The sequence below is a fragment of the Macaca mulatta genome, chromosome 10 (assembly GCF_049350105.2).
Source record: "Macaca mulatta isolate MMU2019108-1 chromosome 10, T2T-MMU8v2.0, whole genome shotgun sequence".
NCBI lineage: Eukaryota > Metazoa > Chordata > Mammalia > Primates > Cercopithecidae > Macaca > Macaca mulatta.
The window spans coordinates 93,486,005-93,513,914 of record NC_133415.1 but is presented as its reverse complement, the minus strand read 5'-3'; the positions used below and the strand labels follow the sequence as shown (position 1 = coordinate 93,513,914).

The following is a 27,910-nucleotide window of genomic DNA, read 5'->3' as shown; positions in this document are numbered from 1 at the left end:
AGCCCCTGGGGCCCCTAGTGGCCTCGATGGGGCTAATGGGGCCTGGCAGGTGGAAAGGAACTGGCCGACTAATCAACTGAGGTAGTCCTGGCTCTCTTCCAAATCCTGAGACTTTCTTCACCCTTTGTGTCCTTGCTCCCTTGTGTGTGTGCGCGCACACACACACGTGCATCTAACTGTGTGTGTACATGTAAACTGTGCACAGGCTCTTGGGCCCCAGTAAAAATCTCCACCTGCGTCACCCACAGTGATTTTCCCAAGGGAGCTTAGCCTTGACCATTTCTTCAGGTTTGAAAAAGTCTGCAAAGTATCTGCATTGTAAGTGGACCGATGGCTGGCGAGATGCGTAGACGGGAGATAAAGCAAGGAATCGTGAGAGGCTCATTGCCAAATCAAGGTAGTGGGTTTAGGGGCGCCCATGGCACAGTGCTCTCCACTTTTCCATGCTTTCAGAATATTCACAATAAAATGTGGGTAAAAAGTTTGCAAGGTCGCTCTGCAATCCTCCTGTCCACCCCACCCACACTTAGGATTCGAAATCTCCGCTAGCCTTGAGTTTTGTTTTAATGCTGCTCCTCTTCCTCCTCCTCCTCCTTCCTTCCATCTTCTCCTCTTCCTCCCTCTGGGAGTTTGTTCTCAGTCACAGAGGCCAAAGCTGAGCAGGACGCAGACTAAGATGAGATGAAGAGTTGAGGCTCATGAGTCAAGACGGTTTGAGTCCATTCCAAGTTCTCCCTCTTTGTGACCTTGGGGGAGTAACTTAACCACTTTGTGCCTCAGTTTACTCATCTGTGTGAGGCTAATAACAACAGAACCTTCATAAGGTTGCAGTGAGGGTTGAATGAGAGAATGCATGTAAAATGCTGGGCACAAAGCCTCAGTCCATAATCTGTGCTTAACAAATGTTTGGTAAACAAATAATGAAACGGATCTCATAAGGAGATGTGGACCTCGGAAAGAGATGGGAGGGAATATGCCAGAGAGATGAGCATGGCAGCGAATTGTGTGTATGGGGGACTGCACAAGTTTCAGCGTGGCTGGACTACAAGATGGGTGGTGAAGTGTGGAGGGCGGGGAGTGAGAGGGAGGCTGAGAAGGAGGCTGGGACCACGTTGCTGTGGTGATTATGAGCATGGTCTCTGGGATCAGGTGGCTCAGGTTGAATCCCAGCCCTGCCACTTCCTAACTGTATGACTTTGGACAACTGACCCATCTCCATGGCTTGGTTTTCTTATCTGTGGAAATGGGAATCCCAATCGCTCCTACCTTAGAGGACTGAATTAACTGAGTTAATAAATGCAGAGAACTGCCACCTAGCTTGTGGGAAAGTTGAATAAAAGTGTTTGCTATGATTGTCATTCTTAGACATGTGGACATGGGCCGCATGTGGTTGCACATGTGTGGTTGGCTCACGTGTGTGTGAGTGTGCGTGTGCACGTGGGCATCTGCAGCCAGCGCTTGTTTGTGGGTGTGTTTGTGTCTATATGTAAGTGTGTGGTGGGGACTGGGGTTGGGGAATCCAGGGAGCAATTAAACCTCTGGGAGAAGACCCATCCATCCTGGGCAAAGAAAGCCTTCAGTGAGAAGTAGATGGCATCACTTATAAATAATAATCTATATTACTTCCCTGCTGAAAAGCCTCCAGAAGTTCCTCTTCATTCATTCAGTCGACAAACACTTGCAGAGCTCCTACTATGCACTAGCCCCAGCCTCGTTGGCCCTTTCCACTTGCTGTTGGTTACATATAGCTTGTTCCTCTATGCACATTTCTCTTTGGCCTGCTAGACCCAAATCAGATGCTGCTTTCTCTGAGAAGCTTTCCTGACTACAGAAGCCCATGCTGATGGGTTCCCTTGGCACCCAGGTTTTTATGCCCACAGCAAGGTCAGTGACTCTTGTCTAGTCACCACTGAATCCCCAGCACCAGGGGAGAGCCTTAGCACAAGTGTTTTGAACAAATGTGAATTGTTCAACATGAGGACACCCACAAGGGGTCCCGACTCTGCAGACCAGTTCAACCAAGAGCCTGGGAGCTGGGGTTCACCAGTTTCTTAATTCCTGCCACTATCACTTCCATCTGTGCCACTGGCTCCCCACCAGGAAGGCAGCAGAGCCTGGATGCAGATGGCTCAGTAAGAGTTAAAAGAGCAGTAGGCGTTGGCTCCTGGGGACAGTGAGCTCCCCAAGGCTGCTAGAAGTGTTGGAAGCAGAGGGAAGCAGGGCAGGAAAGTGGTCAGCGTCCTTCAGATAAAGGGGGCATTTGACCTTGGGTGCAGTCCAAGGCCCTTCCCTGGAGGCCCCCAGCATGCCAGGCCCTGACCTACAGGGGAGGCCAAGGAAGCTGCCTTGACTGCGGGAGCCACAGACGGGGCTGGACATCAAGCCTCGCGTTATCTCCTCAGGCCACACGTCGGCTAGGAGTGTTGGGCACACAGCAGGACCGGCTCACAGGAAGCTGGAGGAGTTTCTGTCTTTCTAAGGGTCAGAGGTGGCTGGGATTTGGCAGCCAGGGAAATGGGAACTTCCTGTGTCCCTCCCTGGAGCTGAGACTGGCAGCAGGAACCCAGATGGAACTGGTAGGCCAGAAATGCAAAGATGTGATTTTCATGGCCTGTTCCTCAGGCAAGACGTGGTGGGATTGGATTTCACTATATATACATGCATAGTATGTGTGCAGGTGTGTGTGTGCTCACATGTGCATAGTGTGGGCATGTGCACATACATGTGCATAGTGTGTGTGTGCATACACACATGTATAGTAGCTGTGGGGCAAAAATTCAGGGTTTGTGTGTCTCTAGATGAATCTGTTTTTGTGCCCAAATTTGTCTGCCTTGTTGTGAATACTCTTGGTATATGTGTGAAGCAGGAATTTGTGTGTGTCCATATGTGCTTATATATGTAAACATACATCTGCCTGAGGTATGTGTAAACCTGTGTGCTGAACACATGTGTATGAATGCATAGGGGGCCTGATTTTAATGTATGTATGTGTGTGTTGGGGAGGTGCACATCCTGACAAACAGTTTTGGAGCCCAGCAAGATGGAGCCACTGAAGGAGGGGATACAAAACCATGATGCTGGAAACATCTGTCCCTTCGTTTAGCCCTGGGGTCTCTGGAGAGGGTTTTATGTTTCCTTCTTGCCAGGAAAATGTGATGCTTCTCACTCAAATATACGAGCACAGTCACTCTCTATTAAATAAGATGCCCAGTCCAGCTCACCCTGGGTTATAATCAGAGACAAGTGATTGGAAGAAGTGGCAGGAGGATCATCTTTAAGGATAAGGGGTGAGCAGAACTTCCCTTCTGCTAGGGAAGGGTCCTAAACAAGATCCACCCCAGCCCAGCTCCATCTGGTCCCAGCATGGGCACCTCAGGCAGGAGTAGGTGCAGCAACAGCAGTGGGTCTTAAGGCATCTGGTTGGAAAGGTTGTCCCTGCCTTGAATGACCACAGATGAGCCCCCTAAACTCAGGAGCACTGAAAGCACAGAGGAAGAGGCCACTGCTATAAGGTCTCACAGAGTGGGGAGAATTTGAGTAGAATCTTTGCTTTCACAGGATTGAAGAAAGTTTGTTAAATCTGGCGTTTGTGTGATATTTGCTCAATGTCCATTTCGAACAGATCAGGAGTTGGTGAACTACAACCAATAGGCCAAATGTGGCCTAGTGCCTTTTTTTTGTAAATAAAGTTTTATGGGAACACAGCCATACCCAGCTAATACTGTCTATGGTTGCTCCCATGCTACAACAGCAGAGTGGAGTAGTTGTGACACAGACCCTATGGCCTGCAAAACCTAACTATTTACTAACTGTCTCTTTACGGAAAAAAGTTTGTGGACCCCTGCACTAGACTGTTGATTTCATAAGGGCAGGAAGGATAAGCTCAACACACAGCAAGTGCTTAATAAGTATCAGTTGAATGAATGAATACATGACTTAATTTGGAGGATGATTCCAGGAAGAGGAAATAGTGTGTGCCAAGGCATGGGGCCAAGAAACAGCCCTAGGTGTACTGGTCATGGAAGGGTGGAGCACAGAGAAAACACACACACACACACAAACACACGCACGCACACACACACACAGAGTGTACACACACACACGTACACACACACACACACACACATGCATGCAAGCATGCTGGGGAATGTGGTAGCGCAGAGGTTAACACAGCAGAACGAGTATTTGGCCAGGGAAGGCATCTCTGAGGAGGTGACGCTGAGCAGTATCCTGCAGACCTGTAGGCATTTTGCAGGAGAAGGTGGAGGAACAGCATTCCAGGTGGTGGGATTGGCAGAGGCAAAGGCCTGGAGGCCTGATGGAAGGAAGTGTGGGTGCTGGGCACCTCTAATTACACTGAATCTGCATATGCCTGATGGGACCCTTGGGCCGACAAGAAGCTAGAGAGGACTTTAGGGGCAGATTTGCAGGGCCTGGAAGGGCTGCCCTCAGGGAGTGTGGAATTTGTTCTCTGGGCACTGGGGAATCAGTCACTGGGAGTGTCAGTGGAGACTCCAGGGACACCCAGGCAGACGAGGAATTCAGGACTCTGGGCAGGCCACTTTTCTTCTCTAGACTAGTTTTCGTGGCAAAATGGGAATGATAATGGCTGCCTCCCAGAGTAGGGGAAGGATTACCTGAGGTCAGAGATGTGAGAAATTCAGCCTGTGCCTGGCACAGAGTGGCTAACAAGCAGTTGTTGGACAAAACACAGGACACCCAGTTAAAGTTGAATTTCAGGTTAATAACAAACCATGTTTCAGTATAAGCATGTTCCAAATATTGCATGGGACATGCTTACACTGAAAAATTCTTCATTGTTTTTCTGAAATTCAAAAGTTCTAACTCGGTGTCTTGTATTTTTATTTGCTAAATCTGGCAACCTAACTGCCCAGGGATACTGGCTGAATCTGGGTCTTTGTTGGTGCCTTCAAGGTCCTGAAAACCTGACAGTGATGCCAGAAACAGGATGACAAGCTTGTGGGGCTGAACACTGGGGAGGTGAGGTGTCAGGGAACCCAGTCCTCTTGGCTAATGGGGAAGGAAGTAAAGGCTCAGAGAGGGGAAGGAACTAGCTGAAGGTCACCCAGCCAGATGTGGTCCTAGTGTTCTACTTTTCTCTCTGGCTGGTCAAGAGTGAGCTTTGACTCATGGGGGTGCTCCCTGGGACAGCTTAGAGGGATTCTACCAGTTGTGAGAATTCTGAGTACGGCTTCTAAAATCTTCAAGGCCATCCCAGTCTTGGCAGCAGATGCAGCGTGTGATCTTCACCACATCCCTCACCCCATCCATGCCTCAATTCATCCAGCCATAAAATGGGTCTAATTACACCCACCTCACAGGTGAGTTGTGAGGATTAATTAATGTTTGTAAAGGCTTTGTAATCCTTGGATGAAAGACGCTCCTTACATATAAAGGGTCATTATTTTTATTATTATTATACAAGTGCCAAGTATTATTACCTTAATTAGCTTTTCTAGATATCAAAAGCAATTAGACAGATCACTTGTTGAATGCCATTTCGGAAACCCAAGTCACAGAAACTCACACATTCACCTGTCATCTCTCACATTTTTGGCAAGGGGCCAACCTGGGCCAAAAGGAAGGGCTGAGATTTGCAAAAAGAAAAATTGCTTCTGTCTCTGGCCAAGTGTCACCCCATTGCAAAATTTTCCAGGCATTTACAATTCCCTAAAAAACAAAGGTTTTTGTTTTCATTTTTGTGGAAATTCCTATACAGGGGGCTTTTGGGGGAGAAGGCTTAGTTTTGTAGCCCAGGCAACCTGGTCTAGGAATGGCAATTTGTCCTGTTTTCCCTGATGTAGAGAGAACACCAGGACTTAGCCACCAGAGCCAGTCCAAGGGAGGTGAAAGCATCTCTTGATGGGGAACTACTGTGTTTCAAGCTTTATCCCAGTGTGTGTATATTTTAAAATCATAATCCCATGCCGTAGGTAGGAGCTTTCTGACCTTAATTTTACAAACAAGAACACTGCGGCTCAGAGGGGTTAAGTGAAACAGCCAGGAAGTACAAGAAGAATGCAAAGCCAGGTCTTGCTGATTCCATAACCTATATCTAGGTTTGATGCAGTTTCTACCTCTCTGTGTTACCTGGAATCTACCTGGCCTGGGTCTAAACTGGCTCATAAGTAGTCAAGAGGGTTTCTGGTATTTAACAGATGGGACCATATAGGCTGAGTAGGTCACTGCAGTGCTGGGGGCCACCTGCAATCCCAGCCTGGTAAATCTGCTTAGGCCTTGGTTCAACATGGCTTTGGCTAGTCAGGGTCTTTGGAGTTCGCTCAAAACCCCAGAGTTTAGGCAGAGGAGGGGACTGTGGCCTGGTTGTGTCCATTAGGGCAGGCAGAACAGGTCAGGGCAGAAATCAGCGGGGTGAGGCTCCCTCTGTACTGTCCAGTTAGCTGGGGCGGGTGGAGAGGGGTGAGGAGCTGGCTGTAATTAACTTTACCAGCGTCCTTAACAGAGGTGAGAGAACCTTTCCCCTACTTTCCTTTCTACTCTGTCCAGCTTCCTCAATGGCCTTGAGGACCCTCCCAAAGCTGTGACTAGGTCAGGGAGCACTGAACTGAGCCACGCTGCCAGTGTGTTCCAAACCAAGATTATATCCCAGCTCTGCAGTTCTACAAATCTATTTTCTTTTTACAGAACTTCCCTGAGGGCTAGGTTGGGGCCTTTGTGAAGTCAGTGAGTGCATTAAGGATCGTTGGAGTGTTGGGGGATTGAAGGATGGAATGAGGGAGGAGTTGACAGTGTGGGAAGAGGTTGACATATTAATGGAAGGGTTGCTGAATGGAAAGATGAATGAGATGGTAGATGGAGTTAGGTATTGGTGGATCAGACATGGAATTGTATGTATAAATGCAAGGAAGCATGGCTTACTGAATGGATGGGTTAGCATGTGAATGTAGGAATTTATGAGGGTGGAAGTAAATGTAGAGAGGGGTTGGAAATTTTGGTGGGTGGATGGAGGATTTGGAAAAAGATAGAGGGGCTGCTAGGTGAGGAGTTGGAGGAAGGGGGAGGGGTTGACAAATGTATGGACAAGTTGGCAGATGGGTGGAGGGTTTGGTGGATGGATGAAGGAGTTTGGAAGATAAATGGAGAATGGTGCATGAAGAGAGAGAAGGTCAGATGGAGAGGAGTTGGGAAATACAGGAGCTGAATCATGGATTGGAGGATTGGCATGAGGATAGTGGAAATGGTGGTGACTGAAGGTTCTGTGGAGGTTGAAGGAGTTGGAGGAAGGGTGGAAAAGTTGGCCTATAAGGGAGCATGAATCGATGGAAGAGCGTTTGGCAGGTGGGTAGGGAGTTGGTGGAAGGATGAGGAGTGGGATTTTGGAGCTTCTGGTGGTGAAAGTTTAGATGGATGGGTGGAGGTAGGTAAATGGAGGATGGTAGATACATGGAGGAGATGTCAGATAGGAGAAAGGATTGACAGATGGGGAGAGGAGGTGACAAAGGGGCAGGAAAAAAAAAGGCAGACTGGCAAAACCCTCTGGGGAAAGTTATAGGGATAGGTAGAAGAGTAGGAAGGCAGTCTAAATCAATATTGAAAGAATTGGCTTTGTGGCCTAGGCCTTAGCCTGGACAGACCTCCCCTTATTTCCCTGGGTCTCAGACACCTTTTGCCTGTGGGTGCTTGGGGGCCATTCCAGGTAGTAGAAACCTTCAGTGCCCAGCTCAGTAGGTGGCTCTGACCATCCTCTCCCTCACGTCTTCCCTCCCCCTCTAGAGCCAGGCTCTCCTGAGGCTCATAAATCCCCAGTCTGGCAGGCTTTCTGTAATTAACTCTGCAACATTAGCCCAAAAAGTGGGGCAGGTGGGGCTGTGAAGAAAGGAGCTGACTCAGAGGCAGATGTCTATCTCCTGCTGCTGTGTCAAGTGTGGTCACTGTCCAGCACAACGGGGGCAGTGGCCAGGGGGCCTCCCTTCCCCACCAGCTGTCTTGGGTTCCACTCTGGTCTCCCACACAAGTTTTTGGGAACAGGGGAGAAAGTTAATTAGGTAGGAACCTGACAGTCACTTCTCTCTCTCTCTCTCTCTCTCTGTCTCTCTTTCCCTTTCTCTTTCTCTCACTCTCACTCTCTCTTCTATTCTCACCTCTTTCATTCATCTTTTTCTCTTCTTCTATACCCATTTCTCCCATTTATTTTCTGTTTCTATTTTTCTTTGTCTCTGATTATTTCTCATTTTATGTCTTGTTCCCTTTCTCTCCCTCCTCTATCTATATGTTACTTCCTGCTTGCTGTTTTTGGTGGTTCCCCCTCTCCCTTTTCTCTGTCATTTTCTCCATTTTCATCTGTTTTCTTTTCTGCCTTTCTTTGCCTCTCTCATGGGCAGGTCTCCACACCTCGCAATGGAAGCCTGTGCCTTTCTTCTGCACCATCTCTCTTATCAATATGTGTCTTTACACAAGAGCAGAGTAGTTTTGAGGGATGTTCTCTCCTGGGTTTGTTTTGTTTTGTTTTTGTTTTTGTTTGTTTGTTTGTTTTGAGATGGAGTCTCGCTCTATTGCCCAGGCTGGAGTACAGTGGTGCAATCTCGGCTTATTGCAACCTCCTGGGTTCAAGCAATTCTCCTGCTTCAGCCTCCCTAGAAGCTGGGATTATACACATTTGCCACCACGCCTGGCTAATTTTTGTGTTTTTAGTAGAGGCAGGATTTCACCATCTTGGCCATGCTGATCTTGAACTCCTGACATCAGGTGATCTGCCTGCCTTGGCCTCCCAAAGTGCTGGGATTACAGGCATGAGCCATCATGTCCAGCCTTCTTCTGGGTTTTTAATTAGGCTTAGAATCTTCTCAGAAAGCATTTCTCCTTTTCCTATTGATTTGTAATAAAAACTGTGGAATCAACCCACCAGGAACCTCTGGCCAGAGGTGGAGTGGAAACAGGGGAGAGAAAATAGCGGCCTGGCCACTCTGCAGACAGCAGGCCCTGGTCAAGGAAGGCTCTTCCTGTGTCGCAGTGGATGAGCCTTTGTTGGGGGCACAGAGGAGTAGGATCCTGGATGTTGCGTTGACCATCTCATGGGGCCCAGTTTTCTTCTCAAGGAGCCCACAAAATACCATAGTGGTCAAAGTACTGGTGTTTGAGAGGCCTGGGTTCAAGTGCCAGCCCCAACACCACTCACTAGCTGTGGAACCTGAGACAGGTGACTTAGCCTCTCTGATTCTCACTTTGCTCATCTCTAAAATAAGACTAACAAGAATGTTCTTGTGGGGTTGTTCAGAAAATTAAATGAGAATGTTGGAAGAAAAGCACCCGTATCAGTCATGATTCAGCCAGACAAGCAAAACCACTAAGAATGGCATAAAATGAGGGCTTTCTTACAAGGGTTTGGTTCTGTGCAGTTGTGGAAGCTGGTTCAACTGTCTACAGGAGGCTGTTGCTTCTGTGTCTGGGCCTGCAGTCAACAGAACAAGCAGGTGGGGAAGGAAGGATTGACAGGAACTGGAGGGCAAGGGCAAAGCAGAATGTGAGCTGGATGATACAAGGATGCATTGAATCCGCATAGGTCTCTCATCTCCTCGAAGTTCCCAACTTTGAAGATGTGAGTAACCTGCTGGAGAAATGATGGCTATTGTCACATTGCTGCACACACTCATGGCCCAGGAGTTGAGGAGGCTGGAGGAGGAGGCCTGGCAGGAAGTGGAGGAGCCACAGTCTGGGTGCCGCCCCACGTCAACCAGCAATACCCACTGGGGCAGAGAGGCCCAAAGTTACACAACTGGTGAGTGATGGCTCTTCCATCCGACCGCAAGTGCATGGTTCCACTGTCCACTGTGCCCTCAGCAGGAGTGGAGACATTCATGGACTTGTGTCATTGAGAAGCAGTCTAAGGAGGACGAGGCCCACGTATCCATGTCTCCATAGATTCTGCTCCCCCTTCTCCCACGACTTCCAGAGCATGTTCTGTTCACAGTATATTTTTAGCTCTAGGAATCTGGCTTGGGGTTGTGGCTGGGCTAATATACTTCTAAGTGGCAAGGCCCGAGATTTGGAGATGAGGAGAGGACTTGTCACGTGTGGCAGTGGCAGTGGTTCAACACTAAGTGATCTGTGACCCCTTTGCATGCCTGGGAAGAAAGTGGCTTACTAAGAAGAAGCCCATCCAAGGACTAAATTTCCCAGGTCCTCTTGCAAAGGTGGGGCCTATGACATGTGAGTGGAAGTAATGTGCATCACTTTCTGGCCAGGGAGCTTAAGAAGAACATGGAGCTTCTTCGTTTGTTTGCTCTCCCGCCAGTGGGATGTCAACCATCAATGTAATCTTGGAAACCACGTGTTGATTATGGCAGAACCTTCGTCAGCATGGGTCATTGACCTATCCCAGTGGTTCTCAAAGTGTGGTCCCTGGACCACCAGCATCAGCATTGTCTGGGAACGGGTTAGAGATGAAAAATCTCAGACACCACCCTAGATCTACTTAATCTGAAAACTCTGGGGTGGGGCCCAGTCATCTGTGGTTTAAAAAACTTCCAGGGGAATCTAACACATGCTCAAGCTTGAAACCCCCTGCTTCTCTTAGTTACCATTCCATTCATAGCTCCTGAGTCGACAGCCAGGCTCAGGACTGCTCAGGAGGTTTCATGCTTACCCCCGTGGCCATCCTCACCCTCCACCCTACCCTTGCCTCTCAGGGGGTTTCATGAAGAAGACAGCAGTGGCACATGCTCTATATAATTCTTAACATGGAGGAAGCAGAGGAAAATGGCATTCTCATGAAATAATTCATTAATTCCTTCCTCATTTTTTCATTCTCTGAAGAGTCATAGAGAAGTGTTAGGTTGACTGGAAAACTTCTCTGGAGAAGTTACAAAATACAGTTTGGATCAACAGCCCTATAGGTAGGTTTTATTATCACCACAGTTTTATAGATGCAAAACTTGAGGTTCAGGGAGTGTGGGTGAGAGGTGGGGCCAGGATTCAAGCCTGGTTCTCTCTGCCTCCATCTTCCACATTTTTTTGGCACTCTCATGGCTTCCACGTCTGCATTGCCAGGTGGTTGGTCTTTTGCAAACAGAACTCACCAATTGCAACCTCTTTGCACCTAAGGAAGAATCACATCGGGCATCCAGATCATTTGAGAAAAATCTGCTTGTCACCTTTCCCCAGATACGTTACACAGGGGCATATATTTGCATTATGCCTGTGACTATGAGTTCAATACATCCTGAAAGAGTGAATTAATGAGTTAATTAGCAACTGGGTAGCTAGCTTGAACACCTCATCTAACTTTCCTTATCTAGAAACTTCTCGTATTTTTCCAGGTTGAGAAAAAGTTTTCTGCAAAGAAGCTGGCACCCAGCTGTAATTGCTGCAATTGCTTGTGGAGGGCAAACAAATAGACATAGTCCTCGTGGAACATGAATGACATGGTACAGGTTAGGGCAGTGGTTCTCAAACTTGAACATGTGTTCAAGAATCACCTGTAGAACTCCAGAACACAGATTTCTGTGACCCACCCCAGAGTTTAAGATTTGGTAGTTCTGGGACAGACCCCAAAATTTGCATTTCTAACAATTTCTTAGATGAAGCTGATGCTGCTTGTCTGGGAATCACACTTTGAGAACCATTGGATTAGGGTAATACCAGATCCTGCAACAAAACAGCAATGGCTTGACGCTGTGAACATGTATTTCCCACTTCCTTATAGGGGAATGACTGAATACGGTGTGATATGACATAGGATATAGCTGTGAAATGAATCAAATATAAGTGGATTGATCTGAAGTGATAGCTGTGGTCTGATGACTGAGATAAGCAACTTGCTAAGAAATTTATATAGCATAATCTCATTTTTGTAAAACAAAACAAAAAATTAAACCAAAGCCAAAATAAAACAACCTACTTCTCCAAACTGCAAGCCGTATCTATGTTTTATAAATATAGGACAAAATATATAAGACTATACCTGATTATTAACTTAAGGGTACCTCTGAAAGTTAAGAGACATTACTAGCTTTCTAATAACATTCCCTTATTATTGATTCGTTCCTCAAAACTGCCATGGTTCTGGCATCATGTGCATCCTAAGAGGATGTAATGTTTAGAATAATTTTAAAATGCAAGAAATAATGAAAATCACTCAGCTCATAAAAGGGTGGATCCAAGGCTGCTTTGTTTCTTTGTATGTGTAGCCCCCGACAGGGATGGGGCAGGGTTTCTTCTGTCTGTAGAGCACATGATGCTGGAACCATGGCAGTTTTGTTGAACGAATGAATGACCACGTCAGGGACCACATGCATTCACTGAGAATCTTACTTTTGGGGGCCAGGGCATGCCCATGAGAGCAAACCATCTAGGAGCCCCCAAAGGGGGATGTATTGAGAAGGTAGCCACTCCAGGATGTACTCCATGATGCCCTGGCTTTAGATGGGTGAATATTGCACCAGCTCAGCCCTCCTTTCTTGCGTCTGAGTCTCTGTTGGATCCCAGAGGTTCATCCTCGAGACTGATACTAAGCGGTAGAGGCTTTAGCATTGATAAGCAAGGATGTATTTCTCCCAAAGGAGGGAAGTAGAGATGTGACTCAATAGACACCAACCTCAGAGTCTTTGGGCCCAAAGTGCCCCAGATAAAGCCAGGGTAGGAGTCCAGGCTCTACACTCATAGGCTGCAGTCTCTTCCTCCTTGGTGAATGGCTAGGATGACTTTCACAGGGATATTAGAGACCTGGTTCCTTGGGGTTTGGGAGCCCACACTGGCAGGGCTGCTTTCAAAGCTCACTTAATTACACCTCTGAGCAGGTTCAGGGGGCTCTTGGGCACAGGGGCCTTGGGCTCTGTGACAGCCCTACTAGGTGCTGGCTTTCAGGGAGGCTGAGGCTGAGTTATACTCTGCAGCTATGCCTGGGGATCTGGTTCCTTATGGGAACTTGGGAGGACAAACCAGTTTGAGAGCCACTTGCAATTATTCAGTGGGGGAAGAGAAGAGATCATTTCATGTGGCAGAGACGGTGGGAAGAGGAGGGAAGGGAGTTCTTAGGGGGAAAATCTCTGAGGAAAGGATCCAGTCCACAAGGTTAAGAGAGGAAGTCCCTTCATGAGAACCCAAATCATGAGCAGCTTGATTCAGGCTGCTTGGCACAGGGGAATAAGCACCGAATAGGAAGTTTGGATCCCAGTTCAGCCAGTGTTCAGCTGTGTGGCCATACATCAGGCTTTTTGCTTAGTTAAATGTCAGAAGTAGTGGCTGCATTCATCTTCACAACAGTCCTATGCAGTAGGTGCCGTCATCATCCATATCTGCACGTGGGAAAGCCGAGGCTCAGAAGATCTCACAGCTAGAAAGTATCAGAGTTAGACCTGAGCTCAGGCTCTGTGCTGGTGTTTTCATTACTGGTATTTTTTTTTCTTTCTTTTTTCTTAATTATTCATATTTCTACATCTTCTTTCTTAAATTCTCTGAACCTCACTTTAGGGTTCACCTATAAAAAGGGTTTGTATTCATCCATTGCCAGCCAAGAAATGGGAATTGCTCAAGGTTTTTCAAACAAAGAAAATGTAATACAGAGAGTTAGTCACACAAATGACTGAAGACACTGAGAGGCAATTCAGATTTTAGTAAGAGCCGGAAGCTGCGCCTGCCCCCTTAGGGCTGCAGGAACAATGGGAGGAGGTATTGTTATCAGATTCTAGGAGTCTGGCCATTGGCAGAAGCTAAGACCATGTTGGTTTTTGCCCCGTGGGTGGGGCACCTTGGCAGTAATTACTGCCAGAGATGCCACTAGGAGCAGAGGGGAAGGGAGAAACATATCCTGGCTTCTCCCTTCTAGTCTTGCTCACACGCTTCGCATGGGTGAAAAGTACCCTGAAGTCGTGGACAAAGGACCCTGGGGAGCATAGGTCCCACAGCAGGTCAGCGGAAGGGTGTCAAATGGATCTGAGACCAGACAGGCTGTTGACGAGTTCAGAGCTAAGGGTTCTTGGGAGCACTAAAAAAGACCATGTGGGACACAATGTGACATAGGGTGACAAAACTTGTAGGGCACCACGTGTGTGACCAACCCGATTGATTACCGGCTACCACTGTCACAGAATGGAAGTTGCAGAGAGTGTGCTTGGATGCATAGCTGTTGAGGCTCCTTAAGGTAGGAGCCAGCAGTTTAAAAGAGATGCAGAAGGAAGGCAGTGCCCTTTCCAGCCAACGGGGAACTGCCCATATACCTGACCTGCTGGCATCTTCCCAGGCTCAGCTCCAGTCATCCAGGTTACTCCTTTATTCTCTGTCCTGCTGCCTCAGATTGAGCACCCAGGGGACTGTGGGGGAGATTCTGCCACCTGTCTTCTTCATCTGGGGCTGGACACCTGGCTGGCAAGTGTGGCAACAGGGAGAGCCACAGAGGGAAGGACATTTGGGTATAAAATTTAGATATTCCTGAACTTCCTCTGAGACTTTCAGGATTGGGACTGGGGCCATGTGCTACTCTCCTCTGCTTACCTCTGACCATCCTAACGTTTGTCCTGGCAGCAGAACTGTTCCTCTTAAACTTTTGGTTAAAGCAGTCAAGGTCATTTTAGCAATCTCCCTTCCTTCACCCTTCCCTCTTTTTCCCCCCTTCCTCTCTCCCTTTTTGGTTTACAATAATTTTTGATCATTTACTGTGTGTCAAGCATTCTGCTATGTAAACAATAGGAATATGATGGTGAGTAAAATAGCTTAAAAATGTATGTTTTTGAAATTTAAAAACCCACTTCTAAATAACTCATGGTTCAAATTAGACATTATAAAGTATGTAATACAGAAAAAATTTGTGACTGAATAGTAAAGGAAATTCTACGTAACAAAACTTGCAAAATACACCTCAAGCAGTACTTTGACTGATACTTACAACTTTGAATGCTGATAATAAACTTAAGAAGATAGGAACAGAATAATAGACTGAACCCCAGAAAGGTTTAGAACATAGGAAGGAAATAACAAAATAAGAGCAAAAGTTAATAATACAAACATAAGGCCTATTAGGGAGGTTCAACAAACCCAAATTGACTCTACAAAAAAGCTAGAAATGAAAAGGAGAGTCTCTCTACATATACAGCAGACAGACATTACAAGTAACAAAACAATAGGTGAATAATTTTATACCAAAACATTGGACATTTTTTTTTTTTTGAGACGGAGCCTCTGTCTGTCATCCAGGCTGGAGTGCAGTGGCGTGATCTTTGCTCACTGCAACCTCTGCCTCCCGGGTTCAAGCAATTCTCCTGCCTCAGTCTCCTGAGTAGCTGGGATTACAGGTGTGCACCAGCACACCCGGCTAATTTTTGTATTTTTAGTAGAGACAGAGTTTTGCAGTATTTGTCAGGCTGGTCTTGAACTCCTGACCTCAGGTGATCTGCCCACTTCGGCCTCCTAAAGTGTTGGGATTACAGGCGTGAGCCACTGTGCCTGGCCACCAAAATATTGGACATCTTTAGAAGGGAACACTTCTAAGAATATAATTTGCCAAAACTGACTTAAGTAAAAATAAACAATTGAAATATATCTATGGCCATTATCTTATTATTCCAGATAAAATAGTATAATTCCTATTTTATGAATCAGGAAATTGAGGCCTAAAGAGGTGAAGAAAATTGCTTAAGAGTCTGCAGGTTGGAAGGGGTGGAGGCAGAGCCAGGTGTGTCTGGATGGCAGGATTCTTTCTCCTGTGCTGGGAGGTGGGGGGAGGTGATAGGGTGGGGACTCTGCTGGGAAATTCCCCAGAGATGCCTGCTATTTGGGTTGGTCAACTACCAGACACTTTTAATGCGCCTCTAGGAGAGGCATTTGGCACCTGAATTTCCCCTGAAGGTTTCACCATCACCATCTCCAATTAAAGTGGCACAGCAGCCCTGCATCGCCTGGAGAACATTCAGTACCGCCCATCTAAGGGGAGCAGGACCGGGCAGCCCGTGCCTTGGCCCGCGGCCCTTTGACTCAGCAATTGCCCGGGCCCAAGAACGCCCAGTGCCTGACTGTGCGCCCACAGCCGCGGCCCAGGCCTCTGAGCGAGTTTGCCTCTTGTGAAGAAGCAGGTGGCGGCTTGCTGCAGAGTCCATGTGGGTGACAGACTCCCACCATTTGAAGCCTCCAAGAAGCCCACACCCTTTGGGTGGAAAATGAGTCTTGAAATGGAAATTGTGGTTGAAGACGCAATGGCTGACCTTGGCCTTGAGAACCCTTGCCAAGTGGCATCTCTCTGTCTGTTTTGCATCCCTTCACCCTTTCTCTTGGGAGTATCACCTCACCCTTCCCTTCTTGGGGTTCTGGTGAGGTTGCCAAGGACAGTATCCTACCATCTGTGGCCACATGAGGCAAGCTGACGAGCTCTTCCTTGGTTGGGCTATATGGATACTCCCTCTTCCTCTGGGTTTGCTAAACAAAAATGATGTCGGCCTGGGGTTTTCTGGTGACATGCCCACTGCCCTCTGCATCACAATAGCTAGAGGAAAAAATGAGGAAATGTACAGAGGGACACAAAGCTGAGAGAAAGTGGAGATGCCTGACAATATTATTTGAGCTCCTAGATCTAGATGAGCAAGCAGCACCATTCCCCCATTTCCCTTCTGTCATAGGGGCCAATATTGTCTTAAAAAATTTTTTTTTTTTTGAGACAGAGTCTCATTCTATCACCCAGGCTGGAATGCAGTGGCGTGATCTCAGCTCACTGCAACCTCCACCTCTGGGGTTCAAGCAATTCTCCTGCCTCAGCCTCCCGAGTGGCTGGGACTACAGGCGCCTTCCATCATGCCTGGCTAATTTTTGTAGTTTTAATAGAGACAGGGTTTAGCTATGTTGGGCAGGCTGGTATCGATCTCCTGACCTTAAGGGATCCGCATACCTTGGCCTCCCAAAGTGCTGGGATTGCAGACGTGAGCCTCCACTCTCTGCCAGTCTTGCCTCTTTATTCTTAAGTATGTTTGAGTTGGGCTTTTGTCTCTTAAAACCCAAAGAGTTCTGACTGACACAGTTTGTCTTGGCTTCCCTCTTTCTGTGTCCCTTCTCAGTGACTAATTTCTCCGACACCATACGACTCCCCTCAAGTGCTCTCAGGAAACGGGCCACACAACCCTTTCAACTAGCTATTTTTAGTTGAAATGTTTCGCTTGGCTCTGAATATTTTAATGGTTGGCATAATGATAAAGAATCATGAAAAAGAGCTTGCAGAGGTGGGGACTCAGTAAAACATATCTGCTTGGGGAAGGAGTAGACAAAAATCTTCATCACTGCTAACATTGATTGAGTCAGAAATGGTGCCCTGTGCTTCCAGTGAATCAGCTCATTTCATCCACACGGTGACTCTACACTTAGCTTCCATTGTTTTTTCTATTTTACAGATGAGGAAACTGAGGTTGCAGAGCTTATTTAATTTGCCTAGGGTCACAGAGTTAGGAAGCAGTGGTGCCAAATTTTGAACTGAAGAATTTTACTTTGCAGTCTATGTTCTGAACCACTTTGTTCACTTAGATAATGAAGTGATTTAAACAAGTTTAGCTTGGTGGAATTGGTTGGCTGTGGTAGCGGGGAGTTCTGGGCTTTTTTCAAAATTATCTTTAATGTATTTAATATAGTTTTCTTAATTTAAAGACGCTTAAATAGAAAAGGTATTTTTTTTGAGGGGGGTTGCATAAGAAAAGCTGTGAGTTACAAGAAGAAACTAAAACAAACAATAAACCCTGAAACAACCCTTTCCATGGCTGCCAGAGTTCCCCCACCAACACACAGTGATTCTGTTCTCTCGGTTAAAGGAAAAGCCCCTCTGCCTGGAGGTTAAAGGCTGTATTTCAGCACCTGACTGAAAGCTCTCCAAATCTGGTCCTGACAACTTTCCCAAAATTACCCATGGCACCCATTGCCCTGAAGCAGCCTCACTGAGCAGCCCCTGAGGTTTTTCATCTTTACAGTCCTTGCTAGCAGTCCTAGCAATGTATTCCCATGGCCATGTGGTTCTGCCAAATTTGCGAAAATAAGATATTTAAACTGACATAGGTTAAGGCCACTCTCTCTTCTCTGATATTTGTACAATTTCTCCATCTCCTCTGTACTGTCAGAGTGGTCCCAAGGACTTTGAGAATCTGGCTAAGAAGAAATTGAGTTGGGGATACACTTAGTTTGGGCTTATAGCTGTGTGATTTGCAGTCGCTTCCTTATACAGGTAAGTAATTGCTAATCATCTCAGTGTAGAAATCTGCTTCCAAGGACACTGGTACCACCTACTGTGCCAACTCACATGTGACGAGTGATGTTGCCAAGTGAAGGTTTGGGGCCAGAGGCTGTTTCACGACGTGAACGTGTTCTGTGGTGCCCAAAGTATGGCGGAGAAACCAAGTTTGAAATGTACAGAACTGGAAGCTAGTCTGTGGGCAATCCTTATAAGTTCCAGAGCTCAATTATGAAAAACATTTCATGGAGGCTTTGCCAAACTTTATGACAATCCTTAAAAACTGTAGAGGATATAAACAAAGAGTTAGGAAGTGGACAGACGTTTTCTAAATTATCAGTAATAAAAGACAAACTAATCAACCATTAATATTATACAACTTGTTATGATATTATTGACATGGGAAGAGACAAGGAGAATGAAGCCAAAACAAATAGGAAAAATAATGTTATCGAAGGATGTTGGCAGTTAATTAATGCACAATATGGCTATTTTCCTGAATGGCTGAGATGGTTCTGGTATTTTTCAGCCTTTTATTGATAAAATTTATAACTAGTTGTAATTTCTTTTCTCATTCTAAATGAATATTCCCTTTTGCTCCTACATTTTTAGTTATTTATTTTAAAAATTGTCTTTATTGAGGTATAAATATACAATGAAATCCACACACCTAAGGGGACTGTTTGTGAGTTTTGACAAATGTATACACCTGGGTAACTATCTCTGCAATCAAAGCATATAACATTTCTGTCACCCAGACCACTCCTTCCTATCCCTTTACACATAGCCTCCCTGGACACTTTGCCCCAGACAAGCGCTAACTTGCTTTTTTTTTTTTTTTTTAAAAAATCACTATAGATTGTGATTGCTCTAGAAACATCACTTAAATGGAATCATGCAGTGCCCTTTTATGTCTGGCCTTTAATGAGGGAGAGATTGGCATTTTGGTGGGGGACTCAGAACTGTACCTCATTTTGTGTTATTCACAAATTTATCTTATTTTCTTTCAATAAGACTTTCTAATTGGGATACTCTGCGTATGGCCCTACTGCTGCTTTCCACTCTGGATATGTTGGGCATCCCTCCTCCTCAATAAACTTCCCATGCATACCCCTGAGTCTATGCCTAGAACACACTGTTCCCTCTGCCTGGAATGCCCTTCCTTCCTGAGCCACTGGATGGATCAGTGATCATCTCTCCTTGTCCAGGTCCAATGTCTCCTCCCTCCTGGCTTTTCTCAGGCAGAATAGTGCACTCCTTTCTTAGATACCCTAGGAAATTTGGCTTATATTTCTCATCAATGCTCAGTTTATATTGAAATAGTTTTATTTTTGTCATTCTTTCCCTCATAGAATCTGAGGTTTTTAATGGAGGTTTTTGATGGGGGCATTGTGTGTTCAACATGTGACACCTGTTCCTCTCTGCCCCCCTGCTCACCTTAAGTCAGTAGACTGTCTTATGCATAGCAACAAATGTTCATTGTAAATGAAAAAAAAGTGAAACTCTTCACATGACATAGAAACAAGATCAACAATTCCTTTATTTAGTTGTAGCCATTACTATTTGGTTTCTCATGTGTCAAGAGAAACCAGATAGTGGGGGCAGTAACACTCACCATTCAGCTAATGGAACGGAAGTGAACTGACTCCATGGGGAACTTCAAAGGAGCCTGGCTTTGGAGTCACAATGAACTGAAAACTGTTCCTTAAGGGATATGTCCAATCCTAGCCCCTGGAACCTGTGAATGTGACCTTATTTGGAAATGAGATTTTTGAAAGTGTAATTAAGGTAAGGAGCTTGAGGTGAGATCATCCTGGATTAGGGTGGGCCATAAATCCAATGATAAGTGTCCTTCTAAGGGACAGAAAAGGAGAAGATGCAAAGAGACCCAAGGAAGAAGGCCATGTAAAGACAGAGGCAGACATTGGGATGATGCTGCCACCAGCCAAGGAATGTTAGGAGCCATCAGAAGCTAGAAGAGCCAAGGCAGGATCCTATACTAGAACTTTTGGAGGAAGCATGACTTTGCTGGCACCTTGAATTTGGACTGCTGGCCTCCAGAATTGTGAGAGAATGAACTTCTGTTGTTTTAAGCCACCAACTTTGGGGTAAGGTGTTGCGGAAGCTGTAGGCAACTAATAGAGGTTGGCAATCTTAAAAAACTACATATATGGAGAACATGACACAAGTCAGTTGAGATGTGATAGAGAAACTCTATGGAATTGCAGGTTTGAATGAAGAGCCAAAACTCCAGAGGGCTCTGTGAACATTTCAAATAACCAGTCAGCAGGGCAGAAGGCGCTCCTTGTTTTAAAATACTTTTCTTTTTGGAAATAATTTAAATAATTGTTGAAATGGTGAAAAAAATAAAAAGTAAAAAGATACCATTTCATCCATCAAATTGACAAACATATTTAAAAAATGATAAGCCCTAGTTCTTGCCATGGTGTGGGGAAAAATGAAATTTTATTCCTAATGTTGGGAGTTTACCTCCTGAATTTCTCAACAGATGTAAACAAAATCTTAAAAGATACATATCCCTTGACCAATTAATTCTGCTTCTCAGAATTTATTGCTAAGGAAATATCAGAGATGTGAATGATATAAATAAAGAGACATTCAAGCTTATTCATTATAGCACTGTTATGGTTTGACTGTCCCCATCCAAATCTCATTTTGAATTGTAGCTCCCACAATTCCCACGTGTCATGGGAGGGACCCAGTGGGAGGCAACTGAATCATGCGGACGTGTCTTTCCAGTGCTGTTCTCGTGATAGTGAATAAGTCTCGTGAGATCTCATGGTTTTATAAAGAGGAGTTCCCCTGCACAAGCTCATTTTCTCTCTTACTTGCCGTTAGGTAAGACATGCCTTTTGTCTTCTGCCATGATTGTGAGGCCTCCTCAACCACATGGAACTGTGAGCCCATTAAATCTCTTTTTCTTTATAAATCACCCAGTCTCAGGTATGTCTTCATCAGCAGCATGAGAATAGACTAATACAGTTGAGGTGAGACCATCCTGGATTAGGGTGGGCCCTAAATCTAATGACAAGTGTCCTTCTAAGAGACAGAAAAGGAGAAGATACAGAGAGATCCAAGGAAGAAGGCCATGTGAAGACAGAGGCAGACATTGGAGTGATGCTGCCACCAGCCAAGGAATGTCAGGAGCCACCAGAAGCTGGAAGAGCCTAGGCAGGCAGGATCCTACACTAAACCTTTGGAGGAAGCATGACTTTGCTGGCACGATTCAACTGACTTGTGACTTATTACACTGTTTGTAAGAGTAGAAAGTTAGAAACAATTTGATATGCTCTAAGAGCGGATTGGTTAAATACATGTTGGTATAGTGACAGAAGTGGAAAAATGCAGCCCTCAAACTTTATATTTTTATTGTAGTGAGATACCTAATAACTTGAGGAAATGCTCAAGAAAAAATATTATATACATATACCCACATACATATCATGAAATATAATACATTATCTCTGTTTTAGTGGTAAGAAATTTTGGGTAAAGAGAAGGGACATTTCTTGCTGAGGTTCATATAGCTAGTAAATACTGAACACAAGTTCCAAACCCAGGACAATGTCGTGCTGTTATGGACTGGTTTGCATTCCCCCAAATTCCTGTTCTCGCAATCTTCACTCTCTAGTACCTCAGAACGTAATCGTTTTTGGAGATAGGATTTTTAAAGAGGTAATTAAGATTAAATGAGGCCTTTCCTATGGGCCTTTTCCAGTATGACTGATGTCCTTATAGGAAGGGGAAATTTGGACGCAGACAGGCGCTGAAGACCACGTGAAGGCACAGGGAGGAGGTGGCCATCTGCAAGCCAAGGAGAGAAACTTCAGAAGAAACCAACCCTGCCAACACTGTTACCTCAGACTCCAGCCCCCAGGACTGTGAGAAATACATTTCTATTATTTATGTCAATCTGTGGCACTTTACTGTGGCAGCCCTGGTGAACTAATGTACATACCCAAGAACTTTTCTCAGTATGCCGTATTTTAATTATTTAGAGCTGTCTAATAGAAATATGCTATGAGCCACATATGTAATTTAAAATTTTCTAGGAACCACATTAAAAAAGTAAAAACAGAGGTGAAATTAATTTTAATAACACATTTTATTTAATCCAATAAATCTAAAATATGATTATTTTAGATATTTTATTCTCTTTGAAGCAATTGTGAATGGAAGTTCATTCGTGATTTGGCTCTCTGTTTGTCTGTTACTGGTGTATAAGAATGCTTGTGATTTTTGCACATTAATTTTGTATCCTGAGACTTTGCTGAAGTTGCTTATCAGCTTAAGGAGATTTTGGGCTGAGACAATGGGGTTTTCTAAATACACAATCATGTCATCTGCAAAGAGGGACAATTTGACTTCTTCTTTTCCTAACTGAATACCCTTGATTTCTTTCTCTTGCCTGATTGCCCTAGCCAGAACTTCCAACACTATGTTGAATAGGAGTGGTGAGAGAGGGCATCCCTGTCTTGTGCCAGTTTTCAAAGGGAATTTTTCCAGTTTTTGCCTATTCAGTATGATATTGGCTGTGGGTTTGTCATAAATAGCTCTTATTATTTTGAGGTACGTTCCATCAATACCGAATTTATTGAGCGTTTTTAGCATGAAGGGCTGTTGAATTTTGTCAAAAGCCTTTTCTGCATCTATTGAGATAATCATGTGGTTCTTGTCTTTGCTTCTGTTTATATGCTGGATTATGTTTATTGATTTGCGAATGTTGAACCAGCCTTGCATCCCAGGGATGAAGCCCACTTGATCATGGTGGATAAGCTTTTTGATGTGTTGCTGAATCCGGTTTGCCAGTATTTTATTGAGGATTTTTGCATCGATGTTCATCAGGGATATTGGTCTAAAATTCTCTTTTTTTGTTGTGTCTCTGCCAGGCTTTGGTATCAGGATGATGTTGGCCTCATAAAATGAGTTAGGGAGGATTCCCTCTTTTTCTATTGATTGGAATAGTTTCAGAAGGAATGGTACCAGCTCCTCCTTGTACCTCTGGTAGAATTCAGCTGTGAATCCATCTGGTCCTGGACTTTTTTTGGTTGGTAGGCTATTAATTATTGCCTCAATTTCAGAGCCTACTATTGGTCTATTCAGGGATTCAACTTCTTCCTGGTTTAGTCTTGGAAGAGTGTAAGTGTCCAGGAAATTATCCATTTCTTCTAGATTTTCTAGCTTATTTGCGTAGAGGTGTTTATAGTATTCTCTGATGGTAGTTTGTATTTCTGTGGGGTTGGTGGTGATATCCCCTTTATCATTTTTTATTGTGTCTATTTGATTCTTCTCTCTTTTCTTCTTTATTAGTTTTGCTAGCAGTCTGTCAATTTTGTTGATCTTTTCAAAAAACCAACTCCTGGATTCATTGATTTTTTGGAGGGTTTTTTGTGTCTCTATCTCCTTCAGTTCTGCTCTGATCTTAGTTATTTCTTGCCTTTAAAGGACCTCTTCAAGGAGAACTACAAACCGCTGCTCAGTGAAATAAAAGAGGACACAAACAAATGGAAGAATATACCATGCTCATGGATAGGAAGAATCAATATCGTGAAAATGGCCATACTGCCCAAGGTTATTTATAGATTCAATGCCATCCCCATCAAGCTACCAATGAGTTTCTTCACAGAATTGGAAAAAACTGCTTTAAAGTTCATATGGAACCAAAAAAGAGCCCGCATCTCCAAGACAATCCTAAGTCAAAAGAACAAAGCTGGAGGCATCACGCTACCTGACTTCAAACTATACTACAAGGCTACAGTAACCAAAACAGCATGGTACTGGTACCAAAACAGAGATATAGACCAATGGAACAGAACAGAGTCCTCAGAAATAATACCACACATCTACAGCCATCTGATCTTTGACAAACCTGAGAGAAACAAGAAATGGGGAAAGGATTCCCTATTTAATAAATGGTGCTGGGAAAATTGGCTAGCCATAAGTAGAAAGCTGAAACTGGATCCTTTCCTTACTCCTTATACGAAAATTAATTCAAGATGGATTAGAGACTTAAATGTTAGACCTAATACCATAAAAACCCTAGAGGAAAACCTAGGTAGTACCATTCAGGACATAGGCATGGGCAAAGACTTCATGTCTAAAACACCAAAAGCAACGGCAGCAAAAGCCAAAATTGACAAATGGGATCTCATTAAACTAAAGAGCTTCTGCACAGCAAAAGAAACTACCATCAGAGTGAACAGGCAACCTACAGAATGGGAGAAAATTTTTGCAATCTACTCATCTGACAAAGGGCTAATATCCAGAACCTACAAAGAACTCAAACAAATTTACAAGAAAAAAACAAACAACCCCATCAAAAAGTGGGCAAAGGATATGAACAGACATTTCTCAAAAGAAGACATTCATACAGCCAACAGACACATGAAAAAATGCTCATCATCACTGGCCATCAGAGAAATGCAAATCAAAACCACAATGAGATACCATCTCACACCAGTTAGAATGGCAATCATTAAAAAGTCAGGAAACAACAGGTGCTGGAGAGGATGTGGAGAAATAGGAACACTTTTACACTGTTGGTGGGATTGTAAACTAGTTCAACCATTATGAAAAACAGTATGGCGATTCCTCAAGGATCTAGAACTAGATGTACCATATGACCCAGCCATCCCATTACTGGGTATATACCCAAAGGATTATAAATCATGCTGCTATAAAGACACATGCACGCGTATGTTTATTGCGGCACTATTCACAATAGCAAAGACTTGGAATCAACCCAAATGTCCATCAGTGACAGACTGGATTAAGAAAATGTGGCACATATACACCATGGAATACTATGCAGCCATAAAAAAGGATGAGTTTGTGTCCTTTGTAGGGACATGGATGCAGCTGGAAACCATCATTCTTAGCAAACTATCACAAGAATAGAAAACCAAACACCGCATGTTCTCACTCATAGGTGGGAACTGAACAATGAGATCACTTGGACTCGGGAAGGGGAACATCACACACCAGGGGCCTATCATGGGGAGGGGGGAGGGGGGAGAGATTGCATTGGGAGTTATACCTGATGTAAATGACGAGTTGATGGGTGCTGACGAGTTGATGGGTGCAGCACACCAACATGGCACAAGTATACATATGTAACAAACCTGCACGTTATGCACATGTACCCTAGAACTTAATAATAATAATAAATAAATAAATTAATTAATTAAAAAAATATGATTATTTTAACATGCAACTTCTCAGAGACATTGTTAGTAAAATACTTTACATTCCTTTTTCCATACTATGTCTTTGTCTTTGTACGTGTGTCTGGTGTGTGTTTACACGTATTAATTTAGATTAGCCACATTTCACATGGGCTAATAGCCCCATGTGGCTAGTTGTTACCATGTTAGACATGATAGATATAGATAAGCCATTTTTTTCTGCAGATCAATTAAAAAAAAAAATCCTTGTTCTATTCTGTCAATACATGATCATTGTTAAAACGCATGGAAAAATTGAGCAAGTTTGGTCTGGAATGTTATTCCTGGAAATTTTGTCTTTGCTTGACATTAGCAACTCAAATAGCTGAGTTAATTGTTCATCAAAAGACTAAGCTATTTAAATATTTTGGCCATTAGCTTTCTTCCCTGGCATTAGACTGTAAGTATTCACAAGCTGATTCTAATCCTGGAAGATACAATCTTAATGCCATAATTGCAAATGTTGAAATCCCGAAAGATCAAAATCCTGAAAATATGATTCTGGAAAAAATAATAAAAGATTCTTTAAAAAACATTTATTTACATGCTAAAACTGGTTTTCCTGAGAAACATATAAAAACATGACAGAATACTTCATAGGCCAATTTATACAATAAAATAGGGAATAATAACACACATATTTTTATAAGCATAAGCACCCAGGTATACTAAAAGCATTTGCAGGAGTGTAACAGTTATGATCAGACAAATGTATTCATGAAGAAATAGATCAAAAAGCGAAATGTATGAATGCATATCATCGTAGTTGGTAATTGGCTGCACCCGGCTTTATAACTGTGGTCACAGGTTGTGTCAGACAACCTGTATTTTGATGAAACTGATCAAAACCCTCAATGGCTCACCACTGCATATGCAGTCTTGCAAAGAGCTGAGATCTCAAGAAATTTTAGCTTTCAAAAATGAAGATGAGCAAAAATAACATCACTTACTCCACGGAGGAAATGTCAATGTGTTTACGATTGAGATCCAGAGAAGACTGTGGTCTATCAGTCGAGAACTGAAAGTGTCAGTACCTGGGGGGCTTCGTTGATCCCAAATGTGGGGTCAACGAAGTTAATAAACATCTTCCCTCAAAGAAAATTCTAGGTCTCAACATTTTCACAAGTGAATTCCCTCAATATTTAAGAAGAAATAACATGGATTACAAACTCTTTCAGAAAATACAGGAAGAAGAAACACTCCCTAATTCATTTTATGACACTCATTTATGAAGCTATAATGCCCAAATCTGACAGATACTTCCTCCTGTTCAAAAAAAAAAAAAAAAAAAAGAAAGGAAGATAGAAAGAGAATTACTGACAAAAATCCTGGATGACAGAGCCTCAAAAACCCTTAACAAAATGTTAGCAAATCAAATCCAGTAGGTATAATAACTGAAGTCCAAAGGCCAGCGAGCCTGGAGTACTGATGTACAAAACAGCAGAAGAGTCTGTCCCAGCTCTCAGAGAGAAATCGATTTACCTTCTGTACCCTGGCTGATTGGAGGGTGCATGCCAAGGTTGAGGGCAGATCTTCCCTACAGAGTTCACTCAGACTCACACTCATCTCCTCTGGAAACATCCTCACGGACACTCCCAAAATAATGCTTTATTAGGTTTCTAGGGATTCCTTAATCCAGTCAAGTTGACACCTAAAATTAAATTCACAAGTCCACCTCTTGTCAACTTGGCACCCATATGTGTGTCCTTAAACCATACTTAACTTCCAAGCAAAGACACTAACAGAGTAATCGTTCTCCCTAACCTGATGCAACTATCCTGTGATTGTGATTTTTGGAGTTTTAGACCTTATGAATTTTAGACTTTAGAAATGTGAACATCAGGGATTTCAACATTTGGGGTTATGGCATTTGGCATTGTGTCTTGTGGGATTATAATCCAAAGGAAAGCATCAAATTCAGAATGTTCTTAGGCCTGGAGGGAGATCCTTTTTGCCCCTCATCCCTTTCATCACATACCTCTACTAGCTCACTTGCATATTATTTGTAGCAGTTAAGGGACCATGCTTCTCTTTCTTTCACTGACATCTCACATCCAAGTTTTAATTTGCTGATGGCTGGGGCACATGAGCCAGAGATAACTAAATGGGTCTAGTATTTCCAGGATCTTATAAAAACTTTGCAGTAACCAGGAATGCAGATGTGTTGAGGAAGACTCAGTCGGAACCCTTCGCCACTGCTCTCAACCCTTACTGATTCACGAAGGGAATCCCTCATTTCTGAGTATAATTGAGGACATGATCAGCTGAAGGAGCAGAAGGAAGAGAAAAATGAACTACTAAATGCTGAATGTGTGCTTATGTACCAGTCATTTCCTTGGTGCCAGCCAGCAGTATGTCTATTGAGCAAAGCATGGTAGGTTTTCAAAGAAATCAGCTGGATAAATTCCAGTTTAAAATGGCATCTGGCTAGCTATTCCTGCCCCTGACACAGCCTCTCTTGATTTCCAATTAACCTATCTAATGAAGACACAGAAAC

The 27,910-nt window shown here is 44.0% G+C and overlaps 1 long non-coding RNA gene across 1 annotated transcript in view; it reads left to right on the top strand.

Annotated features, from left to right (window-relative positions):
- LOC114670478 (uncharacterized) overlaps positions 1–24,498 on the top strand; it is a 31,585-nt gene extending 7,087 nt beyond the window's left edge. Inside the window, exon 3 of the long non-coding RNA XR_003720126.2 lies at positions 23,636–24,498. This is a non-coding gene — a long non-coding RNA (uncharacterized LOC114670478). The remainder of the gene's footprint in view (positions 1–23,635) is intronic.
- The last annotated feature ends 3,412 nt before the right edge of the window (positions 24,499–27,910 follow it).